Genomic DNA, 18,002 nt, shown 5'->3' with positions numbered 1-18,002 from the left:
GTGCTGTTTGTGGTTGTGAGGTCCCTTGGGTCTCAGGGCCTGATAGGGCAGTGCTAGGCCCATGGGTGCTGCATTCAATTGTGAGGTCAGTTGTGGCTGAGTGCCTGATAGGCCAGTGCTAGGTGCGTGGGTGCTGTTTGTGGTTGTGAGGTCAGTGGTGCCTCAGTGCCTGATAGGCCAGTGCTAGGCCCATGGGTGCTGTTTGTGGTTGTGAGGTCAGTGGTGGCTCACTGCCTGCTAGGCCAGTGCTAGGCCCATGGCTGCTGTTTGTGGTTGTGAGGTCAGTTGTGTCTCAGTGCCTGATAGGCCAGTGCTAGGCCCATTGGTGCTGTTTGTGGTTGTGAGGTCACTTGTGGCTCAGTGCCTGCTAGGCCAGTGCTGGGTGCGTGGCTGCTGTATGTGGTTGTGAGGTCACTTGTGTCTAAGTGCCTGCTAGGCCAGTGCTAGGGCCATGGCTGCTGTTTGTGGTTGTGAGGTCAGTGGTGCCTCAGTGCCTGATAGGCCAGTGCTAGGCCCATGGCTGCTGTTTGTGGTTGTGAGGTCAGTGGTGGCTGAATGCCTGCTAGGCCAGTGCTAGGGCCATAGCTGCTGTTTGTGGTTGTGAGGTCAGTGGTGGCTCAGTGCCTGATAGGCCAGTGCTAGGCCCATGGCTGCTGTTTGTGGTTGTGAGGTCAGTGGTGGCTCAGTGCCTGATAGGCCAGTGCTAGGCCCATGGGTGCTGTTTGTGGTTGTGAGGTCACCTGTGGCTCAGTGCCCGATAGGCCAGTGCTAGGCCCATTGGTGCTGTTTGTGGTTGTGAGGTCCCTTGGGTCTCAGGGCCTGATAGGGCAGTGCTAGGCCCATGGGTGCTGTATTCAATTGTGAGGTCAGTTGTGGCTGAGTGCCTGATAGGCCAGTGCTAGGTGCGTGGGTGCTGTTTGTGGTTGTGAGGTCAGTGGTGCCTCAGTGCCTGATAGGCCAGTGCTAGGCCCATGGCTGCTGTTTGTGGTTGTGAGGTCAGTGGTGGCTCACTGCCTGCTAGGCCAGTGCTAGGCCCATGGCTGCTGTTTGTGGTTGTGAGGTCAGTTGTGTCTCAGTGCCTGATAGGCCAGTGCTAGGCCCATTGGTGCTGTTTGTGGTTGTGAGGTCAGTGGTGGCTCAGTGCCTGATAGGGCAGTGCTAGGCCCATGGGTGCTGTTTGTGGTTGTGAGGTCAGTTGTGGCTCAGTGCCTGATAGGCCAGTGCTAGCTGCATGGCTGCTGTTTGTGGTTGTGAGGTCCCTTGTGGCTCAGTGCCTGATAGACCAGAGCTAGGCCCATGGGTGCTGTATTCAATTGTGAGGTCAGTGGTGGCTCAGTGCCTGCTAGGCCAGTGCTAGGCCCATGGCTGCTGTTTGTGGTTGTGAGGTCAGTGGTGGCTCAGTGCCTGATAGGCCAGTGCCAGGCCCGTGGGTGCTGTATTCAATTGTGAGGTCCCTTGTGGCTCAGTGCCTGATAGGCCAGTGCTAGGCCCATGGCTGCTGTTTGTGGTTGTGAGGTCACTTGTGGCTCAGTGCCTGCTAGGCCAGTGCTAGGCCAATGGCTGCTGTTTGTTGTTGTGAGGTCAGTGGTGACTCAGTGCCTGATAGACCAGTGCTAGGCCCATGGGTGCTGTATTCAATTGTGAGGTCCCTTGTCGCTCAGTGCCTGATAGACCAGTGCTAGGCCCATGGGTGCTGTTTGTGGTTGTGAGGTCACTTGTGGCTCAGTGCCTGATAGCCCAGTTTAAGGCTCATGGCTGCAGTTTGTGGTTGTGAGGTCAGTTGTGGCTCAGTGCCTGATAGGCCAGTGCTAGGCGCTTTGGTGCTGTTTGTGGTTGTGAGGTCCCTTGTGGCTCAGTGCCTGATAGACCAGTGCTAGGCGCATTGGTGCTGTTTGTGGTTGTGAGGTCACCTGTGGCTCAGTGCCCGATAGGCCAGTGCTAGGCCCGTGGGTGCTGTATTCAATTGTGAGGTCCCTTGTGGCTCAGTGCCTGATAGACCAGTGCTAGCTGCATGGGTGCTGTTTGTGGTTGTGAGGTCAGTGGTGGCACAGTGCCTGATAGGCCAGTGCTAGGCCCATGGCTGCTGTTTGTGGTTGTGAGGTCCCTTGTGGCTCAGTGCCTGATAGACCAGTGCTAGGCCCATTGGTGCTGTTCGTGGTTGTGAGGTCAGTGGTGGCTCAGTGCCTGATAGGCCAGTGCTAGGCCCATGGCTGCTGTTTGTGGTTGTGAGGTCAGTGCTGGCTGAGTGCCTGATAGGCCAGTGCTAGGCCCATGGCTGCTGTTTGTGGTTGTGAGGTCACTTGTGGCTCAGTGCCTGCTAGGCCAGTGCTAGGCCCATGGCAGCTGTTTGTGGCTGTGAGGTCAGTGGTGGCTCAGTGCCTGATAGGCCAGTGCTAGGCCCATGGCTGCTGTTTGTGGTTGTGAGGTCCCTTGTGGCTCAGTGCCTGCTAGGCCAGTGCTAGGCCCATGGCTGCTGTTTGTGGTTGTGAGGTCAGTGGTGGCTGAGTGCCTCATAGGGCAGTGCTAGGCCCATGGCTGCTGTTTGTGGTTTTGAGGTCCCTTGTGGCTCAGTGCCTGATAGACCAGTACTAGGCCCATGGCGGCTCTTTGTGGTTGTGAGGTAAGTGGTGGCTCAGTGCCTGATAGGCCAGTGCTAGGCCCATTGGTGCTGTTTGTGGTTGTGAGGTCACTTGTGGCACAGTGCCGGATAGGCCAGTGCTAGGCGCTTTGTTGCTGTTTGTGGTTGTGAGGTCAGTGGTGCCTCAGTGCCTGCTAGGCCAGTGCTAGGCCCATTGGTGCTGTTTGTGGTTGTGAGGTCAGTGGTGGCTGAGTGCCTCATAGACCAGTGCTAGGCCCATGGCTGCTCTTTGTGGTTGTGAGGTCAGTGGTGGCTCAGTGCCTGACAGGCCAGTGCTAGGCCCATGGCTGCTGTTTGTGGTTGTGAGGTCAGTGGTGGCTCAGTGCCTGATAGGCCAGTGCTAGGCACATGGCTGCTGTTTGTGGTTGTGAGGTCACTTGTGGCTGAGTGCCTGATAGGCCAGTGCTAGGGCCATAGCTGCTGTTTGTGGTTGTGAGGTCAGTGGTGGCACAGTGCCTGATAGGCCAGTGCTAGTCCCATGGCTGCTGTTTGTGGTTGTGAGGTCCCTTGTGGCTCAGTGCCTGATAGACCAGAGCTAGGCCCATGGCTGCTGTTTGTGGTTGCGAGGTCAGTGGTGGCTCAGTGCCTGCTAGGCCAGTGCTAGGCCCATGGGTGCTGTATTCAATTGTGAGGTCCCTTGTGGCTCAGTGCCTGATAGGCCAGTGCTAGGCCCATTGGTGCTGTTTGTGGTTGTGAGGTCACTTGTGGCACAGTGCCTGATAGGCCAGTGCTAGGCGCTTTGGTGCTGTTTGTGGTTGTGAGGTCAGTGGTGCCTCAGTGCCTGATAGACCAGTGCTAGGCCCATGGCTGCTGTTTGTGGTTGTGAGGTCAGTGGTGGCTCAGTGCCTGATAGGCCAGTGCTAGGCCCATAGCTGCTGTTTGTGGTTGTGTGGTCACTTGTCGCTCAGGGCCTGCTAGGGCAGTGCTTGGCCCATGGGTGCTGTTTTCAATTGTGATATCACTTGTGTCTCAGTGCCTGATAGGCCAGTGCTAGACACATGGCTGCTGTTTGTGGTTGTGAGGTCAGTGGTGGCTCAGTGCCTGATAGGCCAGTGCTAGGCCCATGGCTGCTGTTTGTGGTTGTGAGGTCAGTGGTGGCTCAGTGCCTGATAGGCCAGTGCTAGGCCCATGGCTATTGTATGTGGTTGTGAGGTCCCTTGTGGCTCAGTGCCTGATAGACCAGAGCTAGGCACATGGCTGCTGTTTGTGGTTGTGAGGTCCCTTGTGGCTCAGTGCCTGATAGACCAGTGCTAGGCCCGTGGGTGCTGTATTCAATTGTGAGGTCCCTTGTGGCTCAGTGCCTGATAGACCAGTGCTAGCTGCATGGGTGCTGTTTGTGGTTGTGAGGTCAGTGGTGGCACAGTGCCTGATAGGCCAGAGCTAGGCCCATGGTTGCTGTTTGTGGTTCTGAGGTCACTTGTGGCACAGTGCCTGATAGGCCAGTGCTAGGGCCATAGCTGCTGTTTGTGGTTGTGAGGTCAGTGGTGGCTCACTGCCTGCTAGGCCAGTGCTAGGCCCATGGGTGCTGCATTCAGTTGTGAGGTCCCTTGTGGCTCAGTGCCTGATAGACCAGTGCTAGGCCCATGGGTGCTGTTTGTGGTTGTGAGGTCAGTGGTGGCACAGTGCCTGATAGGCCAGTGCTAGGGCCATAGCTGCTGTTTGTGGTTGTGAGGTCAGTGGTGGCACAGTGCCTGATAGGCCAGTGCTAGGCCCATGGCTGCTGTTTGTGGTTGTGAGGTCCCTTGTGGCTCAGTGCCTGATAGACCAGTGCTAGGCCCATGGCTGCTGTTTGTGGTTGTGAGGTCAGTGGTGGCTCAGTGCCTGATAGGCCAGTGCTAGGCCCATGGCTGCTGTTTGTGGTTGTGAGGTCAGTGGTGGCTCAGTGCCTGATAGGCCAGTGCTAGGCCCATGGCTGCTGTTTGTGGTTGTGAGGTCAGTGGTGGCTCAGTGCCTGATAGGCCAGTGCTAGGCCCATGGGTGCTGTTTGTGGTTGTGAGGTCAGTGGTGGCTCAGTGCCTGATAGGCCAGTGCTAGGCCCATGGCTGCTGTTTGTGGTTGTGAGGTCCCTTGTGGCTCAGTGCCTGATAGGCCAGTGCTAGGCCCATGGCTGCTGTTTGTGGTTGTGAGGTCAGTGGTGCCTCAGTGCCTGATAGGCCAGTGCTAGGCCCGTGGGTGCTGTATTCAATTGTGAGGTCCCTTGTGGCTCAGTGCCTGATAGACCAGTGCTAGCTGCATGGGTGCTGTTTGTGGTTGTGAGGTCAGTGGTGGCACAGTGCCTGATAGGCCAGTGCTAGGCCCATGGCTGCTGTTTGTGGTTGTGAGGTCAGTGGTGGCTGAGTGCCTGATAGGCCAGTGCTAGGCCCATGGCTGCTGTTTGTGGTTGTGAGGTCACTTGTGGCTCAGTGCCTGATAGGCCAGTGCTAGGCCCATGGCTGCTGTTTGTGGTTGTGAGGTCAGTGGTGGCTCAGTGCCTGATAGGCCAGTGCTAGGCCCATGGCTGCTGTTTGTGGTTGTGAGGTCAGTGGTGGCTGAGTGCCTGATAGGCCAGTGCTAGGCCCATGGCTGCTGTTTGTGGTTGTGAGGTCAGTTGTGCCTCAGTGCCTGATAGGCCAGTGCTAGGCCCATGGCTGCTCTTTTCAATTGTGAGGTCACTTGTGGCTCAGTGCCTGATAGGCCAGTGCTAGGCGCTTTGGTGCTGTTTGTGGTTGTGAGGTCACCTGAGGCTCAGTGCCCGATAGGCCAGTGCTAGGCCCATGGCTGCTGTTTGTGGTTGTGAGGTCCCTTGTGGCTCAGTGCCTGATAGACCAGTGCTAGGCCCATGGCTGCTGTTTGTGGTTGTGAGGTCACTTGTGGCTCAGTGCCTGATAGACCAGTGCTAGGCCCATGGCTGCTGTTTGTGGTTGTGAGGTCAGTGGTGGCTCAGTGCCTGATAGGCCAGTGCTAGGCCCATTGGTGCTGTTTGTGGTTGTGAGGTCAGTGGTGGCTGAGTGCCTGCTAGGCCAGTGCTAGGCCCATGGGTGCTGTTTGTGGTTGTGAGGTCAGTGGTGGCTCAGTGCCTGATAGACCAGTGCTAGGCCCATTGGTGCTGTTTGTGGTTGTGAGGTCAGTGGTGGCTGAGTGCCTGATAGGCCAGTGCTAGGCCCATGGCTGCTGTTTGTGGTTGTGAGGTCAGTGGTGGCTGAGTGCCTGATAGGCCAGTGCGAGGCCCATGGCTGCTGTTTGTGGTTGTGAGGTCAGTGGTGGCACAGTGCCTGATAGGCCAGTGCTAGTCCCATGGCTGCTGTTTGTGGTTGTGAGGTCAGTGGTGGCTCAGTGCCTGATAGACCAGTGCTAGGCCCATTGGTGCTGTTTGTGGTTGTGAGGTCAGTGGTGGCTGAGTGCCTGATAGGCCAGTGCTAGGCCCATGGCTGCTGTTTGTGGTTGTGAGGTCAGTGGTGGCTGAGTGCCTGATAGGCCAGTGCGAGGCCCATGGCTGCTGTTTGTGGTTGTGAGGTCAGTGGTGGCACAGTGCCTGATAGGCCAGTGCTAGGCCCATGGCTGCTGTTTGTGGTTGTGAGGTCAGTGGTGGCTCAGTGCCTGATAGGCCAGTTCCAGGCCCATGGCTGCTGTTTGTGGTTGTGAGGTCAGTGGTGGCACAGTGCCTGATAGGCCAGTGCTAGGCCCATGGCTGCTGTTTGTGGTTGTGAGGTCCCTTGTGGCTCAGTGCCTGATAGACCAGTGCTAGGCCCATTGGTGCTGTTTGTGGTTGAGAGGTCAGTGGTGGCTGAGTGCCTGATAGGCCTGTGCTAGGCCCATGGCTGCTGTTTGTGGTTGTGAGGTCAGTGCTGGCTCAGTGCCTGATAGGCCAGTGCTAGTCCCATGGCTGCTGTTTGTGGTTGTGAGGTCCCTTGTGGCTCAGTGCCTGATAGACCAGTGCTAGGCCCATTGGTGCTGTTTGTGGTTGTGAGGTCAGTGGTGGCTCAGTGCCTGATAGGCCAGTGCTAGGGCCATAGCTGCTGTTTGTGGTTGTGAGGTCAGTGGTGGCTCAGTGCCTGATAGGCCAGTGCTAGGCCCATGGCTGCTGTTTGTGGTTGTGAGGTCAGTGGTGGCTGAGTGCCTGATAGGCCAGTGCTAGGCCCATGGCTGCTGTTTGTGGTTGTGAGGTCACTTGTGGCTCAGTGCCTGATAGACCAGTGCTAGGCCCATGGCTGCTCTTTTCAATTGTGAGGTCACTTGTGGCTCAGTGCCTGATAGGCCAGTGCTAGGCCCATGGCTGCTGTTTGTGGCTGTGAGGTCAGTGGTGGCTCAGTGCCTGATAGGCCAGTGCGAGGCCCATGGCTGCTGTTTGTGGTTGTGAGGTCCCTTGTGGCTCAGTGCCTGATAGACCAGTGCTAGGCCCATTGGTGCTGTTTGTGGTTGTGAGGTCAGTGGTGGCTGAGTGCCTGATAGGCCAGTGCTAGGCCCATGGCTGCTGTTTGTGGTTGTGAGGTCCCTTGTGGCTCAGTGCCTGATAGACCAGTGCTAGTCCCATGGCTGCTGTTTGTGGTTGTGAGGTCAGTTGTGCCTCAGTGCCTGATAGGCCAGTGCTAGGCCCATGGCTGCTGTTTGTGGTTGTGAGGTCAGTGGTGGCTCAGTGCCTGATAGGCCAGTGCTAGTCCCATGGCTGCTGTTTGTGGTTGTGAGGTCAGTGGTGGCTCAGTGCCTGATAGACCAGTGCTAGGCCCATGGCTGCTGTATTCAATTGTGAGGTCCCTTGTGGCTCAGTGCCTGATAGACCAGTGCTAGGCCCATTGGTGCTGTTTGTGGTTGTGAGGTCACTTGTGGCACAGTGCCTGATAGGCCAGTGCTAGGCCCATGGCGGCTGTTTGTGGTTGTGAGGTCAGTGGTGGCACAGTGCCTGATAGGCCAGTGCTAGTCCCATGGCTGCTGTTTGTGGTTTTGAGGTCACTTGTGGCTCAGTGCCTGATAGACCAGTGCTAGGCCCATGGCTGCTCTTTGTGGTTGTGAGGTCAGTGGTGGCTCAGTGCCTGATAGGCCAGTGCTAGGCCCATGGCTGCTGTTTGTGGTTGTGAGGTCAGTGCTGGCTGAGTGCCTGATAGGCCAGTGCTAGGCCCATGGCTGCTGTTTGTGGTTGTGAGGTCAGTGGTGGCTCAGTGCCTGATAGGCCAGTGCTAGGCCCATTGGTGCTGTTTGTGGTTGTGAGGTCAGTGGTGGCTGAGTGCCTGCTAGGCCAGTGCTAGGCCCATGGCTGCTGTTTGTGGTTGTGAGGTCCCTTGTGGCTCAGTGCCTGATAGGCCAGTGCTAGGCCCATGGCTGCTGTTTGTGGTTGTGAGGTCAGTGGTGCCTCAGTGCCTGATAGGCCAGTGCTAAGCCCGTGGGTGCTGTATTCAATTGTGAGGTCCCTTGTGGCTCAGTGCCTGATAGACCAGTGCTAGCTGCATGGGTGCTGTTTGTGGTTGTGAGGTCACTTGTGGCTCAGTGCCTGATAGACCAGTGCTAGGCCCATTCGTGCTGTTTGTGGTTGTGAGGTCAGTGGTGGCTGAGTGCCTGATAGGCCAGTGCTAGCTGCATGGGTGCTCTTTGTGGTTGTGAGGTCAGTGGTGGCTCAGTGCCTGATAGGCCAGTGCTAGGCCCATGGCTGCTGTTTGTGGTTGTGAGGTCAGTGGTGGCTCAGTGCCTGATAGGCCAGTGCTAGTCCCATGGCTGCTGTTTGTGGTTGTGAGGTCCCTTGTGGCTCAGTGCCTGATAGACCAGTGCTAGGCCCATGGGTGCTGTATTCAATTGTGAGGTCCCTTGTGGCTCAGTGCCTGATAGACCAGTGCTAGGCCCATGGCTGCTGTTTGTGGTTGTGAGGTCAGTGGTGGCTCAGTGCCTGCTAGGCCAGTGCTAGGCCCATGGGTGCTGTATTCAATTGTGAGGTCCCTTGTGGCTCAGTGCCTGATAGACCAGTGCTAGGCCCATTGGTGCTGTTTGTGGTTGTGAGGTCACTTGTGGCACAGTGCCTGACAGGCCAGTGCTAGGCGCTTTGGTGCTGTTTGTGGTTGTGAGGTCAGTGGTGCCTCAGTGCCTGATAGACCAGTGCTAGGCCCATGGCTGCTGTTTGTGGTTGTGAGGTCAGTGGTGGCTCAGTGCCTGCTAGGCCAGTGCTAGGCCCATAGCTGCTGTTTGTGGTTGTGTGGTCACTTGTCGCTCAGGGCCTGCTAGGGCAGTGCTTGGCCCATGGGTGCTGTTTTCAATTGTGATATCACTTGTGTCTCAGTGCCTGATAGGCCAGTGCTAGACCCATGGCTGCTGTTTGTGGTTGTGAGGTCACTTGTGGCTGAGTGCCTGATAGGCCAGTGCTAGCTGCATGGGTGCTCTTTGTGGTTGTGAGGTCAGTGGTGGCTCAGTGCCTGATAGGCCAGTGCTAGGGCCATGGCTGCTGTTTTCAATTGTGATATCACTTGTGTCTCAGTGCCTGATAGGCCAGTGCTACGCCCATGGGTGCTGTATTCAATTTTGAGGTCCCTTGTGGCTCAGTGCCTGATAGGCCAGTGCTAGGGCCATAGCTGCTGTTTGTGGTTGTGAGGTCAGTGGTGGCACAGTGCCTGATAGGCCAGTGCTAGCTGCATGGGTGCTCTTTGTGGTTGTGAGGTCAGTGGTGCCTCAGTGCCTGATAGGCCAGTGCTAGGCCCATGGCTGCTCTTTTCAATTGTGAGGTCACTTGTGGCTCAGTGCCTGATAGACCAGTGCTAGGCCCATGGCTGCTCTTTGTGGTTGTGAGGTCCCTTGTGGCTCAGTGCCTGATAGACCAGTGCTAGCTGCATGGGTGCTCTTTGTGGTTGTGAGGTCAGTGGTGCCTCAGTGCCTGATAGGCCAGTGCTAGGCCCATGGCTGCTCTTTTCAATTGTGAGGTCACTTGTGGCTCAGTGCCTGATAGACCAGTGCTAGGCCCATGGCTGCTCTTTGTGGTTGTGAGGTCAGTGGTGGCTCAGTGCCTGACAGGCCAGTGCTAGCTGCATGGGTGCTCTTTGTGGTTGTGAGGTCAGTGGTGGCTCAGTGCCTGATAGGCCAGTGCTAGGCCCATGGCTGCTGTTTGTGGTTGTGAGGTCAGTGGTGGCTCAGTGCCTGATAGGCCAGTGCTAGGCCCATAGCTGCTGTTTGTGGTTGTGTGGTCACTTGTTGCTCAGGGCCTGCTAGGGCAGTGCTTGGCCCATGGGTGCTGTTTTCAATTGTGATATCACTTGTGTCTCAGTGCCTGATAGGCCAGTGCTAGACCCATGGCTGCTGTTTGTGGTTGTGAGGTCAGTGGTGGCTCAGTGCCTGATAGGCCAGTGCTAGGCCCATGGCTGCTGTTTGTGGTTGTGAGGTCAGTGGTGGCTCAGTGCCTGCTAGGCCAGTGCTAGGCCCATGGCTGCTGTTTGTGGTTGTGAGGTCCCTTGTGGCTCAGTGCCTGATAGACCAGAGCTAGGCCCATGGCTGCTGTTTGTGGTTGTGAGGTCAGTGGTGCCTCAGTGCCTGATAGGCCAGTGCCAGGCCCGTGGGTGCTGTATTCAATTGTGAGGTCCCTTGTGGCTCAGTGCCTGATAGACCAATGCTAGGCCCATTGGTGCTGTTTGTGGTTGTGAGGTCACTTGTGGCTCCGTGCCTGATAGGCCAGTGCTAGCTGCATGGGTGCTCTTTGTGGTTGTGAGGTCAGTGGTGCCTCAGTGCCTGATAGGCCAGTGCTAGGCCCATGGCTGCTCTTTTCAATTGTGAGGTCACTTGTGGCTCAGTGCCTGATAGACCAGTGCTAGGCCCATGGCTGCTCTTTGTGGTTGTGAGGTCAGTGGTGGCTCAGTGCCTGACAGGCCAGTGCTAGCTGCATGGGTGCTCTTTGTGGTTGTGAGGTCAGTGGTGGCTCAGTGCCTGATAGGCCAGTGCTAGGCCCATGGCTGCTGTTTGTGGTTGTGAGGTCACTTGTGGCTGAGTGCCTGATAGGCCAGTGCTAGGGCCATAGCTGCTGTTTGTGGTTGTGAGGTCAGTGGTGGCTCAGTGCCTGCTAGGCCAGTGCTAGGCCCATGGCTGCTGTATTCAATTGTGAGGTCCCTTGTGGCTCAGTGCCTGATAGACCAGTGCTAGGCCCATTGGTGCTGTTTGTGGTTGTGAGGTCACTTGTGGCACAGTGCCTGATAGGCCAGTGCTAGGCCCATGGCTGCTGTTTGTGGTTGTGAGGTCAGTGGTGGCTCAGTGCCTGCTAGGCCAGTGCTAGGCCAATGGGTGCTGTTTGTGGTTGTGAGGTCACTTGTGGCTCCGTGCCTGATAGGCCAGTGCTAGCTGCATGGGTGCTCTTTGTGGTTGTGAGGTCAGTGGTGCCTCAGTGCCTGATAGGCCAGTGCTAGGCCCATGGCTGCTCTTTTCAATTGTGAGGTCACTTGTGGCTCAGTGCCTGATAGACCAGTGCTAGGCCCATGGCTGCTCTTTGTGGTTGTGAGGTCAGTGGTGGCTCAGTGCCTGACAGGCCAGTGCTAGCTGCATGGGTGCTCTTTGTGGTTGTGAGGTCAGTGGTGGCTCAGTGCCTGATAGGCCAGTGCTAGGCCCATGGCTGCTGTTTGTGGTTGTGAGGTCAGTGGTGGCTCAGTGCCTGATAGGCCAGTGCTAGTCCCATGTCTGCTGTTTGTGGTTGTGAGGTCCCTTGTGGCTCAGTGCCTGCTAGGCCAGTGCTAGGCCCATGGGTGCTGTATTCAATTGTGAGGTCCCTTGTGGCTCAGTGCCTGATAGACCAGTGCTAGGCCCATGGCTGCTGTTTGTGGTTGTGAGGTCAGTGCTGGCACAGTGCCTGATAGGCCAGTGCTAGGCGCTTTGGTGCTGTTTGTGGTTGTGAGGTCAGTGGTGCCTCAGTGCCTGATAGACCAGTGCTAGGCCCATGGCTGCTGTTTGTGGTTGTGAGGTCAGTGGTGGCTCAGTGCCTGATAGGCCAGTGCTAGGCCCATAGCTGCTGTTTGTGGTTGTGTGGTCACTTGTTGCTCAGGGCCTGCTAGGGCAGTGCTTGGCCCATGGGTGCTGTTTTCAATTGTGATATCACTTGTGTCTCAGTGCCTGATAGGCCAGTGCTAGACCCATGGCTGCTGTTTGTGGTTGTGAGGTCAGTGGTGGCTCAGTGCCTGATAGGCCAGTGCTAGGCCCATGGCTGCTGTTTGTGGTTGTGAGGTCAGTGGTGGCTCAGTGCCTGCTAGGCCAGTGCTAGGCCCATGGCTGCTGTTTGTGGTTGTGAGGTCCCTTGTGGCTCAGTGCCTGATAGACCAGAGCTAGGCCCATGGCTGCTGTTTGTGGTTGTGAGGTCAGTGGTGCCTCAGTGCCTGATAGGCCAGTGCCAGGCCCGTGGGTGCTGTATTCAATTGTGAGGTCCCTTGTGGCTCAGTGCCTGATAGACCAATGCTAGGCCCATTGGTGCTGTTTGTGGTTGTGAGGTCACTTGTGGCTCCGTGCCTGATAGGCCAGTGCTAGCTGCATGGGTGCTCTTTGTGGTTGTGAGGTCAGTGGTGCCTCAGTGCCTGATAGGCCAGTGCTAGGCCCATGGCTGCTCTTTTCAATTGTGAGGTCACTTGTGGCTCAGTGCCTGATAGACCAGTGCTAGGCCCATGGCTGCTCTTTGTGGTTGTGAGGTCAGTGGTGGCTCAGTGCCTGACAGGCCAGTGCTAGCTGCATGGGTGCTCTTTGTGGTTGTGAGGTCAGTGGTGGCTCAGTGCCTGATAGGCCAGTGCTAGGCCCATGGCTGCTGTTTGTGGTTGTGAGGTCACTTGTGGCTGAGTGCCTGATAGGCCAGTGCTAGGGCCATAGCTGCTGTTTGTGGTTGTGAGGTCAGTGGTGGCTCAGTGCCTGCTAGGCCAGTGCTAGGCCCATGGCTGCTGTATTCAATTGTGAGGTCCCTTGTGGCTCAGTGCCTGATAGACCAGTGCTAGGCCCATTGGTGCTGTTTGTGGTTGTGAGGTCACTTGTGGCACAGTGCCTGATAGGCCAGTGCTAGGGCCATAGCTGCTGTTTGTGGTTGTGAGGTCAGTGGTGGCACAGTGCCTGATAGGCCAGTGCTAGGCCCATGGCTGCTGTTTGTGGTTGTGAGGTCAGTGGTGGCTCAGTGCCTGATAGACCAGTGCTAGGCCCATTGGTGCTGTTTGTGGTTGTGAGGTCAGTGGTGCCTCAGTGCCTGATAGGCCAGTGCTAGGCCCGTGGGTGCTGTATTCAATTGTGAGGTCCCTTGTGGCTCAGTGCCTGATAGACCAGTGCTAGCTGCATGGGTGCTGTTTGTGGTTGTGAGGTCAGTGGTGGCTGAGTGCCTGATAGGCCAGTGCTAGGCCCATGGCTGCTGTTTGTGGTTGTGAGGTCAGTGGTGGCTGAGTGCCTGATAGGCCAGTGCTAGGCCCATGGCTGCTGTTTGTGGTTGTGAGGTCACTTGTGGCTCAGTGCCTGATAGGCCAGTGCTAGGCCCATGGCTGCTGTTTGTGGTTGTGAGGTCAGTGGTGGCTGAGTGCCTGATAGGCCAGTGCTAGGCCCATTGGTGCTGTTTGTGGTTGTGAGGTCACTTGTGGCTCAGTGCCTGATAGGCCAGTGCTAGGCCCATGGCTGCTGTTTGTGGCTGTGAGGTCAGTGGTGGCTCAGTGCCTGATAGGCCAGTTCCAGGCCCATGGGTGCTGTTTGTGGTTGTGAGGTCAGTGGTGGCACAGTGCCTGATAGGCCAGTGCTAGGCCCATGGCTGCTGTTTGTGGTTGTGAGGTCCCTTGTGGCTCAGTGCCTGATAGACCAGTGCTAGGCCCATTGGTGCTGTTTGTGGTTGTGAGGTCAGTGGTGGCTGAGTGCCTGCTAGGCCAGTGCTAGGCCCATGGCTGCTGTTTGTGGTTGTGAGGTCAGTGGTGGCTCAGTGCCTGCTAGGCCAGTGCTAGGCCAATGGGTGCTGTATTCAATTGTGAGGTCCCTTGTGGCTCAGTGCCTGATAGACCAGTGCTAGGCCCATGGCTGCTGTTTGTGGTTGTGAGGTCAGTGCTGGCACAGTGCCTGATAGGCCAGTGCTAGGCGCTTTGGTGCTGTTTGTGGTTGTGAGGTCAGTGGTGCCTCAGTGCCTGATAGACCAGTGCTAGGCCCATAGCTGCTGTTTGTGGTTGTGTGGTCACTTGTCGCTCAGGGCCTGCTAGGGCAGTGCTTGGCCCATGGGTGCTGTTTTCAATTGTGATATCACTTGTGTCTCAGTGCCGGATAGGCCAGTGCTAGACCCATGGCTGCTGTTTGTGGTTGTGAGGTCAGTGGTGGCTGTAATAGGTAATAATTTGTTACATCAACTCGTGAAGTAATTTTACCATGAAACTAGGTGCTAAGTACCGGCTATCACCACAGTGATTGTACTGAGTCAGCAGAGTGATATTGTATTGTGAAATGTATGCGCGTGACCTGAAAGGCACCACGTACAACGCAGAGGAAGACGCCAGCTTTCATCCCGACCCCCCCCAGCAACAGCCGGCGCAACCACAGAAGTTACAGGCATATAAGGGGACTGTGAGCGGGGGATCGCGCGCGCCGTTGGTGGAGCAGGAGACTCCCCGGCCGCCCAGCGCTGTTTTGCTTACTTGTGACTTGCTCAATTATTCTATTAAATTGGAATTTATGCAACCCGGCCCGAGTGGTTGTCAATTTGTCGCGTTTACCCATAACAATTTGGTGCCGTGACTCGGATGCAGGCTTCCCTGGTTTCGGGACTCTGACTCAGGGGAGGCGCCCCATCCCGTCTTCGGATGGCCCCTGAGTGGGTAGTTCCCCTACCAGAACCTGTATTTCCGAACCCTAAATCAGGACAAGTAAGCAAAAGAACTGCAGTATCCCGTAAACTTTGTGCACGAAGATCCGAACGAAGACTCAGGATTGAGTAAAGTATTGGTAAGTGGTTCCGTTCGGTTGGGGTGGGATCCCCGGAGCACGTCTAAGTGAGACGTCCCCAAGGGACGAAGCGAGAGCGGACCCTACAGTAGTGCGGTTCCCATTGTCCGCGAGGGCGTGGGCCACGACCTAGGGGAGCGATTGAGCGTGTGTGTGTGTGCTCCGGAAGATGGGACAGAAAAAGAGCAAGTCTTCTGATCCCATAGAGGGCTTTACAGTCGATAGCCCTTTAGGATTAATGATTAAGTATTGGAACGATTGGCCCTCCCGAAAAGGCAAAAGTCGAGAGAAAATGGTACATTACTGCATGCAAGTATGGGGTGGGAAGCAGATTAGAAGAGACCCCCTTTATTGGCCAATATACGGGTCTTTTGAAAATTGGATATGTCAGGCCCCAAATATATATGTGAATTCAAAGGAGCCCTTTAGTTTAGAAGAAAGTGAGTATGCTAGTTTATGAATAAGACCAGATACTCGAACCATGATATTTACCCTGAAAGAGAAGGGTTCGAGGAAGAAAAGCAAAATATTGGAGGAACTTCCCGTTTCTCCTCCCCCCTATATTCCCTCAGCTCCAGCTCAAAACCCAATACCAGCCCCTCCTCATAGCCCCCCCCCAACGACCCCGGACTGGGATCTAGACCCTCCTAGTTCCCCAGAAGAAACCCGAAGGGTCACGAGGAGTCAAACGAGGGGAGGTGGGCGACCTGATCAGCTGTACCCCTTGCGAGAACTCCCCATGGGAGGACCGCAACCAGGGATGGGTTTTGTGTCCGTGCCCCTGAGTTCAGGGGATGTACGGGATTTTAAGAAGGAAATGGGGAATTTATTAGAAGACCCTTTAGGGGTGGCTGAAAAACTAGATCAGTTTTTGGGTCCTAGCCTTTATACATGGGAGGAATTACAATCCATCTTAAGCATATTATTTACAGTGGAAGAAAGGGAAATGATCCGTAGGGCTGGGATGCGGATTTGGGATCAACAGCACCAACAAGGTCCCGCAGCAGATATCAAATGGCCCACCCAACGGCCGGACGGGGACAATCAGAATGCTGAGCATCGGACACATATGTCCGATCTAGGAACCATAATAGTTCAGAGAATCAGGGAATCTGTTCCCAGGGGGCAAAATATTAATAAGGCCTTCATGGAACAACAAAAAAGGGATGAGACACCAACAGAATGGCTTGAGAGACTTAGGAAAAACCTGCAACTTTATTCCAGGGTAGACCCCAGTACCCCTGTGGGACAGGCTCTATTGAAAACACAGTTTGTAGCAAAGGCCTTTCCAGATATCAGAAGGAAGTTAGAGAAGTTAGATGATTGGCAAGATAGAGGACTGGATGAATTGCTGAGGGAAGCTCAGAAAGTGCATGCGCGAAGGGAAGAGGAAACTCATCGGCGGCAGGCAAAGATTCTGGTGGCAGCAGTCCGAGAAGGACAGAGAGGGATCCAGGCGCAACCTCCTAGGTCGTATAACAGACCTAAAAGAAAGCCACCTCACCAAGAAGGACAACCCAGAGAAGTCGTGATGAGGGACTTGAGGCAGGTTGAGTGTTTTTATTGCCAGAAGAAAGGGCATCTGAAGAGGAATTGCAGGAAGCGAATGCAGGATGAGCAAATGTTCCAAGAAGATTGGGGGGGTCAGGGGCTCTCTCTGCTGGGGACTCATAAAGGAACCGAGCCCTTGATAAAATTGAAATTGGGTCCCCAGCGACAAGAAGTAGAATTCCTTGTGGATTCTGGGGCAGAAAGATCTACTGTCCAAACGGTACCCTGGGGGTGTAAACCATCCCCAGAGAAACTACAAGTGATAGGAGCTAAAGGAGAACCCTTTAAGGTCCCAGTAATTAAAAATGTGAAAATAGAATCAGACTCTCGATTAAGTGTGGGATCCTTTTTATTAGTTCCCGAAGCTGAATATAATTTACTGGGCCGAGATATGATGGTTAGTTAATAGAATCAGGGCCCCTAGACAAAACTTGGTCGGCCCAGGCTTGTGAATTGTATGCGGTTTTTAGAGCCTTAGAAATTTTAAAAGGCAAAATAGGGACTATATACACCGACTCTAAATACGCTTATGGAGTAGTACATACATTTGGGAAAATATGGGAAGAAAGAGGACTGATTAATTCGCAAGGGAAGAATTTAGTGCACGAAAAATTAATTAGAAAAACTTTAGAAGCTCTGAGGGGACCTCGGAGAATCGCGGTAGTACACGTTAGGGGCCATCAAAAGGGCACATCTTACCACATAAGGGGAAATAATCTAGCAGATGAAGAGGCAAGAAAGGCAGCTTTACACCTATTGTCTGAAGGAAAAGAGGGCCAAGATAAGCTAGATACCAGGATGAGTTTTACTAAACAGGAAACAGATAAATTACGACAGATAGGAGCCCTAGAAAAAGAAGGTAAATGGGTGTTGCCCAATGATAGAGAAATTGTATCCAAAGGTGTGGCTTGGAGAATCATGAAAGAATTCCACCGACAGACTCATTGGGGAGTGCAAGCATTAGTAGACCAGTTTGGAACCAAGTATATGTGCATTGGAATATATGACATAGCAAAAAGACTAGTGGGAGAATGTTTGACCTGTCAGAAGGTTAACAAGCAACACCTCAGAGAAAAAGTCCCAGGGGGACGATCAATAGCCAAGAGGCCATTTGAGAAAATACAGGTTGACTTTACAGAACTCCCGAAAGTGGGCAGGTATAAATACCTATTAGTTATAGTAGATCATTTAACTTACTTTATAGAAGCCTTTCCCGTAGCCCGAGCTACTGCGAAATCGGTAGCCAAGATATTGCTAGAAAACATCATACCCCGGTATGGGAATGTATCGGTCATAGACTCAGACAGGGGGCCACATCCAAAGTCATTAAAGAAACATTAGATCCTTTAGGGATCAAGTGGGAGCATCACACTCCTTGGCATCCTCAAAGTTCGGGAAAGGTAGAAAGGATGAATGGGGAAATAAAAAAAACAGTTAACGAAGCTAATGATGGAAACCCAGATGAATTGGATCAAGTGTTTACCCTTAGCCTTGTTGAATATACGAACTCAGCCCAGAACTGACACAGGAGTCTCCCCTTTTGAAATGTTATATGGGATGCCATATGATTTAGAAATACCAAAAGAACATCCTAAAGCAGAAGAGAGATTATTACAGAAATATATTACAGAGCTTATGAAGAGAAGACAAGAATTGATAAAGAAAGGACTAATAGTACAGAGACCTCCACTAGATGTAGCCATTCACCGAGTTAACCCTGGAGACAAGGTTTTAATTAAAACCTGGAAAGACTCATCCTTGACTCCCCACTGGGAGGGACCTTTCCTTGTCTTGCTTACCACAGACACTGCTATTCGCACTGCAGAGCGAGGATGGACACATGCCAGCAGAATTAAAGGGCCGATCTCAGAATCATCGTGGGAAGCCTTTGGAAACCCGGACAATTTAAAAGTAACCTTTAAGAAGAAACCTAGAAACCTCGATAAGTAAGACC

The sequence above is a fragment of the Apteryx mantelli genome, unplaced genomic scaffold (assembly GCF_036417845.1).
Source record: "Apteryx mantelli isolate bAptMan1 unplaced genomic scaffold, bAptMan1.hap1 HAP1_SCAFFOLD_20, whole genome shotgun sequence".
Taxonomy (NCBI): Eukaryota; Metazoa; Chordata; class Aves; order Apterygiformes; family Apterygidae; genus Apteryx; species Apteryx mantelli.
This window is presented reverse-complemented; position numbering follows the sequence as displayed.